This window comes from Sus scrofa, chromosome 2, assembly GCF_000003025.6.
Source record: "Sus scrofa isolate TJ Tabasco breed Duroc chromosome 2, Sscrofa11.1, whole genome shotgun sequence".
NCBI classification, from domain to species: domain Eukaryota; kingdom Metazoa; phylum Chordata; class Mammalia; order Artiodactyla; family Suidae; genus Sus; species Sus scrofa.
In genome coordinates, this window is record NC_010444.4 from 146,210,306 (window position 1) to 146,227,654 (window position 17,349).

Sequence of the window (17,349 nt, forward strand, 5' to 3'; positions counted from 1 at the left end):
TCTGTGTTTGACTATTTAAAATACCTTCCGTAAGTACAATCATGCCCTGTTTATCGTTGTGTGACTGGCTTATTTCATTTAGCATAATAGCCTCCAGGGTCATCCATGCTGTCACAGATGACAGGATTTCCTTCTTTTTTAAGGCTGAGTAATATTCCACATATATATCATATTCTTCTATTGATAGACACTGGGTTGTACCCAGATCTGGGATTGTAAATAGTCCTGCACTGAAAAGTTATATCTTTGATATCCTGATTTTAGTTATTTTGAAGGTACAGTCAAAAGTGCTGGATCATCATGTAGGTCAGTTTTTACTTTTTTGAGGAAACTCCATGCTGTTTACCATAGTGGCAACCATATTTTACTTTCCCACTAATAGTGTGCAATGGTTCCAGTTTCTCCATGACCTTGCCAACAGCTATTGACTGTTGTTTTTTATAATAATAGCAATCCTGACAGGTGCAAGGTGATATTTTCTTGTGGTTTTGATTTAAACACGTTTGTGATGGAATGAGGAGATACAATATTCTATTAGAAGTTTTGGAAGAAAACAAAGTAATAAGAAATATCAAGATTAAGGAGACGTTGGGTAGAATGTATCTAAAGTATACAGAGAGATAGAATTGAGAGTGTGAGAGATCTAGACCCGATTTCCCTTGCTTGTCAACATTCTACTTTCAGTAATGTTTTATCGAATGGCGATTCCTGTCTGGTAGTCTTTGTATGAGGTCTTATTCCTTATAATACTCCTCTTTTCAAGAATGAGCTGGGTAAGCCTCTGTTCTTTCCAATGAATCAGGCTTTAGTCAAATGATAGGTCTGATTTGCTCAAGTGGTTCTAGGTGACAGAAGAGAAACAGGACTTGAATCAGTCAATGTGCTAATTAAGTCCCTTCTTTGGAAGTTCATGCTTATTAGCTGGCACTTATTTTCTAGTCAATATTTGTAGAGAACATGTAGAAAATACTTTTGCTGTTTCAAAACCACACCTCTGGAGGAACTGGCTTCAGAAAAACTATTGGCTTTTGTGAATGTGCAGCCCATCCAGCTGATTGGAATATAGCCACAGTCCTCCAGGTTGGTACCATGGTTGCCATCTATCAAAAAAATAATGATAATAATAAAGTAAATAAGTAAAGCACTGACTGTGCCACCCTCTCGCTCTGAACACCTCCACTTCAAACTGTTTCCCAATGAGTTTTATTTTGAGATTTCATGAACTATTTTTCTGCTAACTGCAATCCAGTATTCCTGCAACAACAGGTTATTAATAGTCTAAACCAATATTTTCTTTAATATCCCTTAGAAATATTGAGGAGGCTTTTTCAGCATCCCAGATGCTTTGCAGGCAAGGATTTGTTATTGATTGATTGAGTGAGTGAGTGTCAGTTCTTTTGGACTGGGTGGAAATGATCTTCCAGTATTAGGTAGAAAAATCTAGGCAAGAAAAAAGAGACTCACATAAGGCAGATCCAGAATTAGAAACATTCTTCCACCCTGGTCATCTTAAACTAACCTCCCAAATCCACACTTTAGCCATATGGTTATATGCTGGGCCTCTGAGGTCAGATGGCTTCAAGGCAACCCACTTTCTGTCAATTTATAGCTATCATTGTCTTAGGAGAAATAGTGTAGCCCTTTGAGCCTCAGTCTCCTCCTTTGTGGAATGGGGGTAATAAGCATAGCTGTCTCATAGAGTTTTGTGAAGATTAAATGAGATACTGAACGTAAATCACTTGGCATGGAGACTAGTGCACACTGAGTACTGCAAAGTATTTCCTGTTACTGCAGTAGCAGTGCATAGCATGGTATATGGCTTATTTGAGTTAATTCAAATCAATTATTAATGTTTGGTGAAGTGCCTCTCCTCAGTGCCTTGCCACGAGTCCTAGGGAAATAGGAAAGAAATAGAAGACAGCCTTCAATTTCATGATGTTAATAAAGCAGTTGGGTGGAAAAAGTTCCTGTGAACACTTGTTCATTTAACAGATACTGATTGAATATTTGGCCTCTGTGATGAAATAAAGGTATCCATTCTATTAGAATTTACATTCCATCTTGGGGAGACTGGCAATTATCAGTACTGTTAATAAAGAACTTATTTGTAGAATGTGAGGGAATTTGTTTTTAAAGAGAATAGATAAAAAGAATGCAATTTGAAATCAGAAAGTCAGGTAGGCCTGAGAAAGACTTGAATTTAGTGACATAGGCCATCAGAGACTCAGAGGCTCATTGTGCAGCAGAACACGTAATCTGGGGAGTGTGAACCCTGGAAGGATTCAATAGATAAGGACTCGAAGATGAAGAGGGATAAGACATGGCAGGAGAGAGAGAATAACAGGGTACAGTTCTTGGTCCATTTACACATTCATTAAACATTGAGTGATTATTGAGTGTCGCTCATCAAGACAGCGTTAAGGAAGGAGAAGCATCTAAAACATAAATTGATAAGATGGCCTGTAGATCTCTATACGTTCTCCCCCTTTCCACATCCATTACAAAATTATTAATACATGACGTCAAGCCTACGAATAATCTCAGAATCTCCTCCGTATATCACTCCAGACAGCTCATCGGCATGTCATAGTTGACTTGTGCGATAAGGTCTGTTTTCAAGCTCTGTGCTGTGATGCTGCAAGACTCCGTTCACATTTAGGTCAGATCTTTAATCAAGAGTCTTCGAACACGCTGGCCCACGTATAGGAGTTTTTAATCCTTCTTTTAGTATTTATTCCTGTTTAACTTCCAGATTCTTTTCTATCAACCCCTCACCAAAACAATTTTAGATAATGAGATATTTTTGTTCACTGCACATTAGAGACTTGTGCATAAATGGAGTGAGTGGCTGTCTACGTAATGTGATGGAGAATGATCTATACCATGGATTTTTATGATGAATGGCAATTCCATGATTACAGTTCTGTTTATTTGTTTTGATACATTTTAACATGGTTTAGTACTTGATGGCTTGATATTCTCTCCAATAATATACATGAACTTATAATATTGTGCTTTCTATACATGTGTTTCAAAACTAGAATTTTTGTTTCTGGTTTGTAAAGAAATGATGTTGAGAATACTGGTTCCTTGTGAGCTGAGGTTTTTTTTTCTTTCTTTTTTTTTTGTTCGTGTCCACAGTGGCTTCTTTTATCCCCATTCTATCGAGTTAAGAGGCAAGCAGATCAACTCCTGCGCTGCCTAAGTGGCATGTTAAATTACAAGTGTTCCCACACTCTGTAAATAATTGTTTAGGACAGAAAATGCAGGCCTGTGTTATTGATTCAGGCGCTTGGGCTTTTTAAATACAATATAAAAAATCAAAAGTGAATCAAAGCCAATTGCTCCGGAAAGAAAAAAAAAAAAAAAGAATGAGTGGCCTCATCATTACACAACATGTTGATGGAATTATAAAAGCTTTTTCCAGGCTCAGAAAGGGTATTTGGTTCAAGAGAATAAAAGTGTTTACCACCAAAAAGCAGATTTTATTAAATGAATATCAAATTTGTGGAGGGAACCAAGTCTCTATTGAAGCTGTTCCCCTGCTTCCTGAAAGTTGGACAATGACCTTCTCAAAGCAGGTGTTTATGCTCTATATTTCTAGTGTTCCATGTGGTCTCTATGTGGTGATAAACTCAGAAATCACACATTCTAGGAGATTGGGAGCGGTGGAGAGTAGTGCTTTGAAAAGCATTTTGGGAAAGCCTCCACTTGTTTCGAGCCTCCATGACAGTACGTGGTAGTTGTAGTGCTCCCGAGCTCACTGTATGTATACCTAGAAATATGAGTTTAACTAAAATAATATTCCACGCACAAGTGTACGTGCAGGTCAGAAGGAAGGAGAAGGGAGGATGTCCTTAGGCCGAACACAAAACCAGAGGCATATTGCTTACTTTCAAGAGAAATCTGAAAAGCAGGAAGTCCAGGATGGCAAAACAGAATTAATTTTACGACTAGCTCGTATGGGTGTAATAACATGAGTGTATATGCACAGGTGAGCATGTGATTTCCAGCTTACCGTTAGCACTTAGGATGATGTTTGGTTTATGTCCATAGGCTCTGGAGGAAAGGCCTTCACTCTGCTGGACAGCTCATTATGTTAAGAATGGAAAGACTTTGAAACCTGCTTTACCTTTCTGCCGTCGTCAGGTGGTACTTCTTGGGCCATGGCCTTTTTCACTCTGAGCCTCAGCTACACCATTAGTAAACTGAGAGCTTATGTTTCTCACTATCCTCTCTAGTGCTAATTAGGTCCTAATTCAAAAGCATGTGCCAATGTTTTTTTAGGTCAGTCTCCCAAGGCAATAGAAATAAAAACAAAAATAAACAAATTGGACCTAATCAAACTTACAAGCTTTTGCACAGAAAAGGAAACCATAGACAAAACAAAGAGAAAACTGTAGAACGGGAGAAAATGTTTGCAAATAATGTGACCGTCAAGGGCTTAATTTCTGAAATATGCAAATAGCTCATAAAACTCAATAACAGAAACCAAACAACCCAATGAAAAAAATGTGCCAAAGACCTAAGTAGACGTTCTCCAAAGAAGAAATTTAAATGGCCAGTAGTCACATGAAAAAAAAAAAAAGCTCGACATTGCTAATTTTCAGAGAAATGCAATCAAAACTGCAATGAGGTATCACCCCACACCAGTCAAAATGGCCATCATTAAAAAGTCTACGAATAACAAATGCTGGAGAGCATGTGGAGAAAATAGAACCCTCCTACACTGTTGGAATGTAAGTTGGTACAGCCACTATGGAAAACAGTATGTGGGTTCCTCAGAAAACAAAGGATGGAGTCAACATATGATCCTGCAATCCCACTGCTGGGCATCTATCCAGACAAACTATAATTCAAAAAGATATATGCACCCGTATGTTCAGGGTAGTACTATTCACAATAACCAAGACATGAAAACAACCAAATGTCCACTGACAGACAAATGCATAAAGAAGATGTGGTACATGCATGCAATGGAATATTACTCAACCATCAAAAGAAGAAAATGATGCCATTTTCAGCAACATGAATGGACCTAGAGATTAACCTACTACATGAAGTAAGTCAGAAGGAGATAAACTAATAGCATATGATGTCGCTAATGTGTGGAATCTAAAATATGACACAAATGAATCTCTCTACAAAACAGAAACAGACCCATGGAGAAGAACAGACTTATGGTTACCAAGGGGGAGGGGGGTTGGCAAAGGGATGGAGTGGGAGGTTAAGGTTAGCAGATGTAAGCTATTATACATGGAGGAGATAAACAATAATGTCCTACTGTATAGTGCAGGGAACTATATTCAATGTCCTATGATAAACCATAGTGGGAAAAATATTAAAATATTCGTGCACATATTTATATATTCAAGCACTTAAAGAGAAGTTAATATCCTAGCAAAAAGCGTTTCTAGCACTTTCTCATGTAGTTCTCACAACACCCCTTTGGGTGAGAATATTATTATTCTTTTTCCACAGTTTAGGAAACAAAATTTGGTAGGTTGTGTTATTAACTGGTTACCAGAGAGTGTAGAGGAATCTTAAACCGAAGCTCTTAACATAGGGGCAGTGCTTTCAATCACGACATATTTCTACCCCTGCAGTAGTTTATGCTGTTATAAAGGTGTTTATATTTATATGGCTCAAGCCTCTAAAATATTTTTGCACTACTTTGAGGTACATATATAATTGGCTATAGACTGGGTCTCCGTAGCTATTGTGAAGCAGATAACATATATGGTACTGCTGCTTCACCTCTCAGTTAATGGGAAGAGTCAGAAAATAATGGTTTTACGATTCTGTGCTGGCAAGAGTTGAGGGAGGGAAGGTCTTGAATGATCAGAGAAGATTGATTTTTAATCATTAAACCACATCACAAGCAATTGATTCTGGATACACTGTACCTGCCTCTAAAGAAGCTGTTCAAAGAAAACCTTTTGTCTAAACAGGCATATTAAAAGAAATTATTTCCCTTAGGAAATCTCTTCACGATGTATGAACGTGACAGTTTTTTGCAAAACAAGAAAATTATGGATAAGGACTTAGAGGAAGAAAGGCGTGTTTTGAATACAGTTTCTTCCAATATTGCTAATGAACTGCTCATCCTCAAAAACTCTGATGCCACCGTCTTTGCATCCTGTCACCCTCACCATCCTCGTCCTCAGGATTAGCTCTTCCACATTGTTTAGAGTACTGATCTTAATTTAGAACTGCTATTATCTTAAATTCAGGCAATAATTGTTACGTACTGATGAAGTGCATCTTAATATGAAACATTAAAACACAAGAAACATAAAATGTCAACACACTGTGATATTGTCACAAGTGGTGACAGAAACTCAATTCTTAGTGGCTTAAAAAAAAAGAATAATCAGCTCATGTACCAGACGATCTAGAAAAATAGTTTTAGACCCTGCTGAATCAGGAGTCCAAAGCCTATGGTCTTGGCCCCTTGTCTTTTTACACACGGCTCTACTTCTCTCCATGGGCACTGGCTTCACTGAGCTTCATTCTCTGGCAGTATCTTTGTGTTGTGGGGAAGGGGTCACCTTTACAGCGTATGATTCAAAAGAAAGACTTGACTTCAGTGCTTTTGCATATGTCGACACACCCTTGGTCTAACCTCTTTGCCAGAAACATGGGGCACTGATTACCTCCCAGAGTTCCTTCCTATGGCTGGAAGTTGGCCCCATATCTGTGATCGACAGCATTACAGAGAATTGATTCTCAAATAAAAGTTGTTGGCCAAACAGCATATGCCCACTACCTGTATACAATTATTTATAAAAATTTACATATTTTCCCAGAGTGTTTGAAGAACGTGAGAACAGTGGTAAGAATAGGTAAATTGTGTTAAACAGATAAGCATAAATCAAAGCATACGTGTCAAGAAAAGAATAGGCTGGAGTTCTCTTGCAGTGAAGCAGATTAAGGATCCAGTATTGTCACTGCAGCAGTTTGGGTCTCTGCTGTTTCACAAGTTCAGTCCCTGGCCTGGAAATTTCCATACGCTGTGAGTGTGGCCATTAAAAAAAGAAGAAAAAGTTTGCAGAAAACTAGGGTAATAAAAATGCAAGCTGGAAAGGTATAACTAAGTTATTCACAGTTTTGCTTGTTTATTCAACTTGATGGATACTGTTAACTATTCAGGAAGAAATATTATCAAAATAATTTAAATCAGTCAAGTAGTAAAAAAGTTACACTTTGTCTTTTTAGAGTCAGCTAACTCAGTTACTTTAATGCCCTCTTTTCCCACCCTGTCTCAATTATATTTTCAAACACATGTGAGTACTCACATGGAAATACCAGTTGTGAAAACTAGTTTGAGGTCTTGCATAGACTATAAAGAAGCCTGAAACCCAAATATTTATTCACTAGAATTACATTATGACTGCAATATCACAACTTTGCTGCTCTGACAGTATCCAGCCAGTTGATGCAGAACTAATTTCCCCCAGGTGATGAGGGTGTAGCTGTGGCTTGAGGTGATGAAGATCTGGATGCCTGTGAGATCTGGAGATACAAGTAAGCAAAGTCATCGCATGTAAAATCAGCTTTAGAAACCTTGTTTCTCAAAGAGGTTGCCGTTATTAATGCTGTTGCCTTCTTTTCAGAAATGCCGTTGCTCCTAATTTGAAACAGGTGCTTCCTTTAGGGCTAATTAAGCTGATGAATGACATTTTGCCAGGACCACATGGTTTATATGCTCATTTTACAGCAAAGCTAGGGGTGTTGGTTACCATGACTTAGGATTTGCACTTCCAGAAATAATTCCTGCCTTTGACTGGGAAGACACCGACTGGGCGAGAGAAAACAAACACACTTCATTGACATTTCTGTTTTGTTATCTTTTAGCATTTAGCCTTTTCCTACCAAAAAAAAAAAAAAATCGAGATAGATTTATTAAGGGCATTTGCATATTACAACACTGGAGTTTATTAATTTCCTCCACCAAATAGTATTTGTTTCTCTCTTAAGAAATACACCCCGCTCTTAGAATAGTTTGTGTGAAATTGATCCCACCCTTAAGCTTCTGGGGTTGAGTCGACTGGCTTCAGGCAGTCCAGGTATCCCGGGACCTTTTGATTAGATCAGGGGTCCACACATGACCTCACTGGTGCCCACGAGCTAGTGAGAAACTAAGGGTTCCATGAAAAGGAAAGTTTACTTCTTTAGAAGGAACTATGACAGCATTCTACTCACTGGATCCAGACAGGATCTTTTCACCATAAGGTGTGATTATATCTGTGAATGAAGCAGGAGAAGCAGAATGACTAAATGCAGCCAGGGGACAAAAGCCAAAAGTACAAATCTGGTTTTGGTTACAATGAACCCCTAAATCATTTTCTTCTGAAGAAGTACTGCTCCTAAACTAGTCAGATCCAGAGCCAGTAAATTCTTTATGTAGGCAGTTTAGACAGGTTTATAGAATTTGGAAAACTCTCAATGTAGTTAAACCACAATGACCTGAAGGAGAAAGTGGAAAGTAACCCATACCCTACTTACTCAGACATATCAATCATTTCAGTATTGGCAGGATGTAAGCTCTTTTGGATGTTTCCAGCTGGATTAAAAAAAAGTTAGATAATTATTTCTGTACCCTTGAGATAATGGAGGACTTTTTAAGTATTTTACCAGAGCTAGAAACTATGGTGAAAAAGATAAATCTCACCTCATAAAAGTTTACACCTTTTATGTATAGAAAAAGAGTAATAGAGTTAAAAGATAGGGCAAATAGGAAAAAACTAAATGTAACAATACATTGGATAAAGAATTAATGCTAGTAATATATAAACAGTCCTCAAATTAGTAATCAAAAGTTGAATACAATGAAAAAATAGGCATGGGAAATAAATAGATAATTCATATAAGAAGAAATTTTGTGTGTATGTGTCACTTCTCTGGCTAGCTGGGGTCTTTGAGCAATGGATCTTACTTCTCTCCTTTGCAGTTTCCTCATTGGTTAAAACAGGAGTGATATTACCTGCTTCACTGAATTTTTAATAAACTCAAAATGAAGAAGGATCATGTAAAATATTTTTTGAATATGAGGAATTAGATTTAGGAATTAGCATCCAAATTTACTCTACTGTTACCTTCTGTCATTTTTCTCGTGGAAAAAGAGAATAACAAAAAAGCCTCCATGATTCAGAAGTTTCATTTGCAAATTTCGATTGCTAGGTTGTTGATCACATCACCATACCCCATTTGGGCAAATGGATCCAATGACCAAAATAATTGAACTACAACTAAAGCAGTAAGTTTACCAAGAGAGTTTCTGATTCATTGCTATAAAGCACTAATGGCCAAGGCTAAGGTGGACAATAATTGCTAGTCTCAAGAGCCAATTCCAGATAGATAGTATTTTAAGTACTTTTCAAGCATTACCTTATTTAATCTTTACAATGACCCTATAATGGTGTTATATCCAGATGGCCAACAAGCATATGAAAAAATTCTCAACATCCCTGATTATTATAGAAATTCAAATCAGAGCTACCATGAGATATCACCTCACATCAGTCAGAATGGCCATCATTAGTAAGTCCACAAATAACAAGTGCTGGAGGGGGTATGGAGAAAAGGGAACCCTCCTGCACTGTTGGTGGGAATGTAAGCTGGTACAACCACTATGGAGAACAGTATGTGGGTACCTTAGAAAACTATACATAGAACTACCATATGACCCAGCAACCCCTCTCTTGGGCATATATCCAGACAAAACTTTCCTTGAAAAAGACACATGCACCCACATGTTCATTGCAGCACTGTTCACAATAGCCAAGACATGGAAACAACCCAAATGTCCATCAACAGACGACTGGATTAGGAAGATGTGGTATATACACAATGAAATACTACTCAGCCATAAAAAAGAACAAAATCATGCCCTTTGCAGCAACATGGATGGAACTAGAGACTCTCATACTGAGTGAATTAAGTCAGAAAGAGAAAGGCAAATACCATATGCTATCACTTATATCTGGAATCTAATATACGGCACAAATGAACATCTCCACAGAAAAGAAAATCATGGACTTGGAGAATAGACTTGTGGTTGCTAAGGGGGAGGAGGAGGTAGTGGGGTGAATGGGGTGCTTGGGGTTAATAGATGCAGACTGTTGCCTTTGGAATGGATTAGTAATGAGATCCTGCTGTGTAACCCTGAGAACTATGTCTAGATACTTACGATAGAGCTTGATAATGGGAGAAAAAAGTGTGTATATGTGTATGTATAACCATGTCCCCATGCTGTACACTGGAAAAAAAATGTGTTGGGGAAATAACAATAAAGAGAAAAAAAAACAAAAAATTCCGTAAAAACCCTATTTTTTTTGGCCCCAGAAATTAAGTAATTGCTCAGCTAATAAAGGGCAAACCAAAATGTGAGTTCACATCAAATTCACATCTCATGCCACTCATTCTTTCACCTGTTATGTTATAGTCAGGTAGTCATTTTGAATTTTTTGAGAGTAATATCAAAATAATATACATGATATTCTCTCTCTTTATATATATATATATATATATATATATATATATATATATATGCATCAACCTCTCTCTCTCTCATATGCATATATGTATGTGCATTAAGCCTAGCTCAGGACTGGATGTTGAACAAATCTTTAAAAAGCCATTGAGTTCCAAGCATCATGCTTGATGTTGTTGGAAAGTTTTAAAGTGAGATTAAGCAGGCTGCCTGCCCATAGGAGAACATTGTTTCTTTATTCCTGAGCTCTCAGTACATGCTGCTTTATTATTAAGTACTCATTACATATGACACTCTTTGCAGTTAGAAAGTTACTAACCTTTCTAAAACTCAGGGCTAGGAAATTTGACACTCTTTGGTTCAAATCCTTACTTTACTACTTGCTAACTCTATAACTTTTGGCAAGTTTTCTCCTTATCAAATGGGGACAATAAAAGCTCTTTGACAGCAGTGATAAGATAATTTACTGAAATACTTTATGTAAAATACTTATCAGATTACCCAGAATGTAGTGAGCACTCACCAAATGATCAATTTTATAACAATTACTGAATGGGAAAAAAAAAAAAACAGTCATTATGGCTTATTTCTGTATTCATGCCTGAAGGTGATACATTTGGATGGAAAACTTAGTCTACTTTGCTTTGATCATAATCAACAGTGAGTTGAATTAATGCAGGTCCATATGGGAAAAAATAATTGGAGTTTGAGGACACTGGGACCTTCCAAAAATTTCAGTTTTTACTACACCGCTAAAAAGAAGAGCAACATATTTAACTGAGATCTCCTATCACAGAGTTAGAACTTCTCAGGAACTCTTTGGGGCTAAACTGCCATGGATATCTTCATCTCCAGGTACAGTCAGCTGCCGCAAACAGCCACAGTTGGAATGCTCCTAAGTCATAATATTTTAAAAGATGTCTCACGGTCTATTACATTGCAAATTATATACATTTTTATTTTAATATTGAGACTTCTGACAACCCAGCCAGTTCACAGAGGATTCCATCAAGGATAGAACAGAACCACATTGCATCTCTCCCCAAAATGAAAATGCCATCTGTTATTGTATCAGCATGACATTGTGTACATTAGCATATTTCAAATACACACCAATTTACATAATGCTTAGAAAACCATCTTTCTGTGATGCATAAAGCTTCCCATCTATTCTCCTCATTTATTGCTCTTATTGGAGGCTGACACACCTGCACAGAGAAGCCTCCGTGTACAGGTCAAATGTGGCTGTGGACAGCGGGAATGCTTACTTTTGACTTGGGCTCTGCCTGGTGCTCTTTTCTGCTTTAAAAGACATTAGGAGACCCTTCATTTATTATAATCTGTGTCATTCTGTTTATTTACCATTTTCACTATTCTGTGAATCCTACAAACTCACAGGACTTAATATTTTGTTTGGTTTCACTTTTTAAAATTAGAGTATATTTGATTTACAGTGTGCCAGTTTCCTCTATACAGCATAGTGACCCAGTCATATATATATATGTATGTATTATTTTTGCCATACTGTCTTTCATCATGTTCTCCCCCAAGAGATTGGATATAGTTCCTTGTGCTAGTCAGTGGGACCCCATTGCTTATCCATTCTAAATGTAATACTTTGCATCTACTAACCCCAGACTCCTGATCCATTCCACTTCCTCCCCCCGCCTCGTCCCCGACAACCACAGGTCAGTTCTCCTTGTCCAGGATTTATTTCTGATTTGTAGATAGGATCATTTATGCTATATTTTAGACTGAATTTAAGAATTATTTGCTCTAGTGTTTATTGTTAGTGGGTTTTCCCTATGAAGTTTTTGGGAACTTTGGCTTAGGTATCTGTTGTTTCTCGTTTAGGTTTTTCTACACCCAGGAAGAGGTTGTTTCCAGATTTGTCTTTGAGACTTTGGGGAAACAAACTCTGAGACTGAGTTAGGAGTGCAAAAACCTGTGCTGGGGAGGAAAATCTGTCAAAGTAAAGGGAAGGTAGAGTTGGGGAGGGGACCTGGAAGACTGCAGTGCAAACGTGACGAAGCCTCAGGCTGCTCAAGGGGTTACTTCCCAGGAAGACTGCCTATTAGAAGATTCCTGTGTTGGGCAGAAGTGGCTTGGTCTTTGTGCCAGGGCTTTGCCCCGTCACTGGGTTGAGTCACACGTGTCTGCAAAGCCGAGGCAGACTCAGAAGAACTAAATGGAAACTGTCAACTGACTAGAGTCCCCAGCGCGGGGCAGCAAGTCCTCTCTTGAAGTGAGACCTGCGTATGCCTCTTCGGGTTGTTACTTGGCTGCTATCCTACTAATGCTAAATAATATTTGATTCTTTTTCCCTTGAAGCTTAAGGTTTGGAAAATATAAGAAAAGGTAGGGAAACATGACTCAACCTTACTCTAAAATACGCTTATCACTGCAAAATTCTGACTGCCTAACTGTGGGCTGTTGTGGAAAAAACTCCAGTTGCTCTACTAGCTTCCAAGTCTTCTGGAGGTACCACATGGCACAGACAACAGTCCCAAATTCTACTTTTAGTCTTTCAAAGCCAAATAGGAGGGAAAGTGGGTACCTCTTATGTTCCAGATAAGCCAGTCACCAAACTATTTTCACGGTTCATTGAGAATTTACTGCAGAATAACACTCATGCATCATCAAAGATGTTGGAACTACTCCCACTGGCCATGCATTTCAGGAAACCACATAGCTACACTGTTAGTCAATCAAGAACCCCTGCTTGAGTGGTGGCATTGAGTGCAAGGTGAATGCTGCCCGCATTCGGAGGATAAATGAGCATGTTTCCATGAGTGTTGGTCAGATACGATGCTTTCCCACAACACGTGTTCTTCCCATCTCAATCCCTTGCTCTAAACAAGAAGTTTGTTAAGTGTGCATTTACTGCTCAGTGGATCACATGCACCATGGGCCCAGCATTCTCTGTGCTGTGGTGTACCTGTCTTGATGCTGTCTACTTATAAATGCTTCTGATAATCATTCATTAAGTTGAGCTGATTCACCTGATGATTCCTTTACAAATTAAAATGTTTTACTGCCTCCCTATAGACATATTTGGAAATGCTGAAAATCCCAACTTTGAACTAAGAGTAGTTTTCCTCATAAAGCTCTCGTCTCCTGGGTCATCTTCTTCACTTCTCTGTAAGGAAAAGGGCTTGACTAAGACTCTTAGAAAAATATGTGCTTCCATAAAACGTCCTTGTCCACCCAAGAGACTCATCATTCATCTTTAAAATGGTGGAATTGGACTAAGGGATCTTTAATGTCTCATTTCGGTCTGCACCCTTGTGTTTCATGGGAAATACCTTTGCTCCCTGAAGACTAATAAAGAAAAATAATGACTGGACTGATTCTGCTAGCCTCATTGCCACTTGTGGGCACAGGTGGAATGTGGCACCAAGCTCTAGCAGGGAAAGTGATGGTCCTTATATTCAGAGGCCTCAAGAGAGTTTTGACAATGTGACATACGTGTAGGAGCCTATAAATAATAGTGGTTGCTCCTCATTTCGTGCTTACAGTGCGCCCCCAGCTATGACAAGTGGTTTACATTTATTAAGTTTTTGACGAGCTTATCAGAATGGCACTACTGACCCCATTGTATATATGTTGAGAATGAGTCTAAAAAACATAAGCAACATGCCATTGTCACTGTACTTTTAGGAGCATGTCAGACTCTACTCTTCTCAATCCTTACTTTCTGTGTATCTGGTCATTTTATCGGTTCCTTCATTTCATGGCTAAATATCAAGACCCTGCAATATACCAGGATTGATCGAAGAAAGGGTGAATGTCGGGTGGGAAGGAATAAGTACTGGAGATGAGGCAATTCTCCATGTCCTTTGTGGGTATAGGCATGTTGTCTCCTTGATGTGGCTTTCCCCCCTCGTGGTGACACTGTGACATGTTTCCCTTCCGACACCCTTGGCACCAGAGTCTCGAGATCAGCCACAGAGTCTTTGGTTGTCAGTGTCTTAACCACAGTTTTTAATTCCCTGACTCATTTACTGGAGGGAGGTAGTGGAGACTGTTGGGAGGTATTGTGAGAGCATCGCTTTTTCTCTCTGTAGCATCCTAAAGACTATGAGTGTGCATTCAGGGTGAAGGAGGACTCTTTAAGGAGACACAGTAGGGTGAAAGGTGCAAGTATGTGGGGGGAAATCATAGGGTTACATTTTCTCCCAATTTTGCAGCATCAATTTCAAAAGCAGAACTTTCTAATACTTACCTCTTTTTTTAAAATTTATTATTTATTTTTGCCGTATGATGATTTTTATTTTTTCCGTTATTGCTGGTTGACAGTGTTCTGTCAGTTTTCTACTGTACAGCAAGGTGACCCAGTCACACATACATGTATACATTCTTTTTTCTCACATTATCAAGCTCCATCATAAGTGACTAGATATAGTTCCCAGGGCCACACAGCAGGATCTCATTGCTCATCCATTCCAAAAGCAATAGTTTGCATCTATTAACCCCAAATTCCCAATCCATCCCACTCCCTCTCCCTCTCTCTTGGCAACCCCAAGTCTGTTCTCCATGTCCATGACTTTCTTTTCTGCGGAAAGGTTCATTTGTGCCGTATATTAGATTCCAGGTATAAGTGAAATCATATGGTATTTGTCTTCCTCGTTCTGACTTACTTCACTTAGTAGGAGAGTCTCTAGTTCCATCCATGTTGTTGCAGATGGCACTAGTTGGTTCTTTTTTATGGCTGAGTCTTTGAACTGATATACTGATTTAACTGCTTATTTATTTCTCAGTCTTCCCCACAGAATTAGCCTTGCGTTGTTTACTTTGAATCTTCAGCACCTGATCTTTGGGACCCAATTTTTGGGGGGTATTTATTCAACAAGTATTTAATGGGCCCTACTATGTGTCAGGCACAGATTTAGGCATTGCAAATGTGACAGTGATCAAGAGAAATTTCTTCTAGCATTTGAGTTAACATTCAAATGTAAAGACAGACGGTAAATAGAAAGCCAGCAAAGACATAGGTATGATGTAATTTAACGCAGTGGCAAGGTGTAACAAGAGACATAAATCTGGGTGAGAGGTCAGATATTCTCTTGCGATAAGATGTTCAGGGGGTCCTTTCTAGAAATATAAAAAATGCAGAGTCAGATCGAGGGATAGCAATATTCCAGGTAGTGGAAAAAGCAAACATACACCTGACACAAGGATGGACTTGCTTCATTTAAGGAATGCAAAGCTAATGCAATGGCACATTCAGAAAGAAAATGTCCGGAAAGGATTCAGAGTGGTGAGATCAGTATACATCCGTTCACAGAGGACCTTGAGGCCATAGTCGGAAGTTGGAACAAATCCTTTCTCAGAAAGGATTTATCAAATATATTACGCCACAGGTGCTGTTCTAGACTGTTCTAGATCATGAAAGTACAGTTGTAAAAAATTACGTGCATTTTCCACCCTTCAGAGAGCTTACATTATTGGGATAAGTCAGATGAATTTTATATATATTTAAATTAACAGATATATAATGTTAACTAGTTTTAAGTGGTAAAGAAAAATTGAGGCAGGAATGCATGATCCTATATTCCAAAACTTAATAGTTTTAAAATAGACTGAAGGAGCCTTTGAAAGGATGGAGAGATGCTTAACTGCAGGTACTGGGAAAGACTTTGTCTTTTCAGTAAGATAGAAATCCATCCTGAGCACAGGAGTGCCGCGATTTAAATAACATTCAGTACGTTCCTTATTTGAAAATAGAACATATGGAAGCAAAGATGGAAGCAGGAGAAATTCTAATGGAAACGTAACACAAACCACAAAATCAAGCCATGCGCGTAATTCTAGGTTTTTTAGAAAGTCAAAAGAACTATGCGAAATTAATAGCAGTGACATGTTTTATTTAATCTGATGAAGTATTTTCCATTATTGTCACATTAAGTCTTTGACATCCATTGTGTATTTTATAATTGTGGAATACATCTCTCTGGAGTAGCTGTATTTTGAGGGCTCAGTAACCACATTTGGCTAATGACTTGTATATAGGTTGTCACAATTAGAAGATTTGCAGTTGAGAGAAGAGGGTAATCAATGAAGATGATGAAAAGGAGTCAAAATCTGGAGATGTTTGAAAGGTGGAGCCAGTAGGGTTTGCTGAAAAAAATGAATGTATGAATGGATAAGGAATTGATTGAAATAAAGGAACTTCTAAAAAGGAAATTAAATTTTATGCAAGTAAAGCCTCAAACCGTCTTGCCCGTAAGCTGTCAATACATCCTACGGTGAGCTCCCCGACCCGAGGCTATCCAGGACTGTGAAGAACACTTCTCAGGTTGCTAAAGGAGCCAGCGACGTTGTCGTAGAAGCAGCTCAGTGCAGCAGAGAACCAGGATGTGGTTCTTATGGTGGCTTTGTTCTCTGATTTACAAACAACCGTACCACTTACCACCTCCTCAGGCCCTCGGACGTGAGGCCATGGCAGGCGTCATTTATCCTCTGCTGGGGTTTTCCAAATAGCAATTTAATCTGAGTGAGAGTTCATTTATCCAGATGGGCCCATTTTATAATCACACCAGTGTACACGGGCATACTCCTTTTCATACAAAGGGATGATATATGCTAGGGTAGCACAGAGTCTGACCTGAAATTTCTTTTAATTGGCCATCACCATTGAGAATTTCTTAATCTAGATGCTCTTAGTTAAGACATGCAATCTTCAAGTGTTTCCTTGTCTCCATTAGTTTCTGTGGCATTAAGTCCAGTCCTCGGGTATACTGGGAATATTTCACCAACACTAGAAGAAAAAGCTATGAATTTTATCCATACTGTGACAGTCTATCCCTGAACTGACAGCCATAGGCACTGCATGATCCTAGGTTACTGGTTCA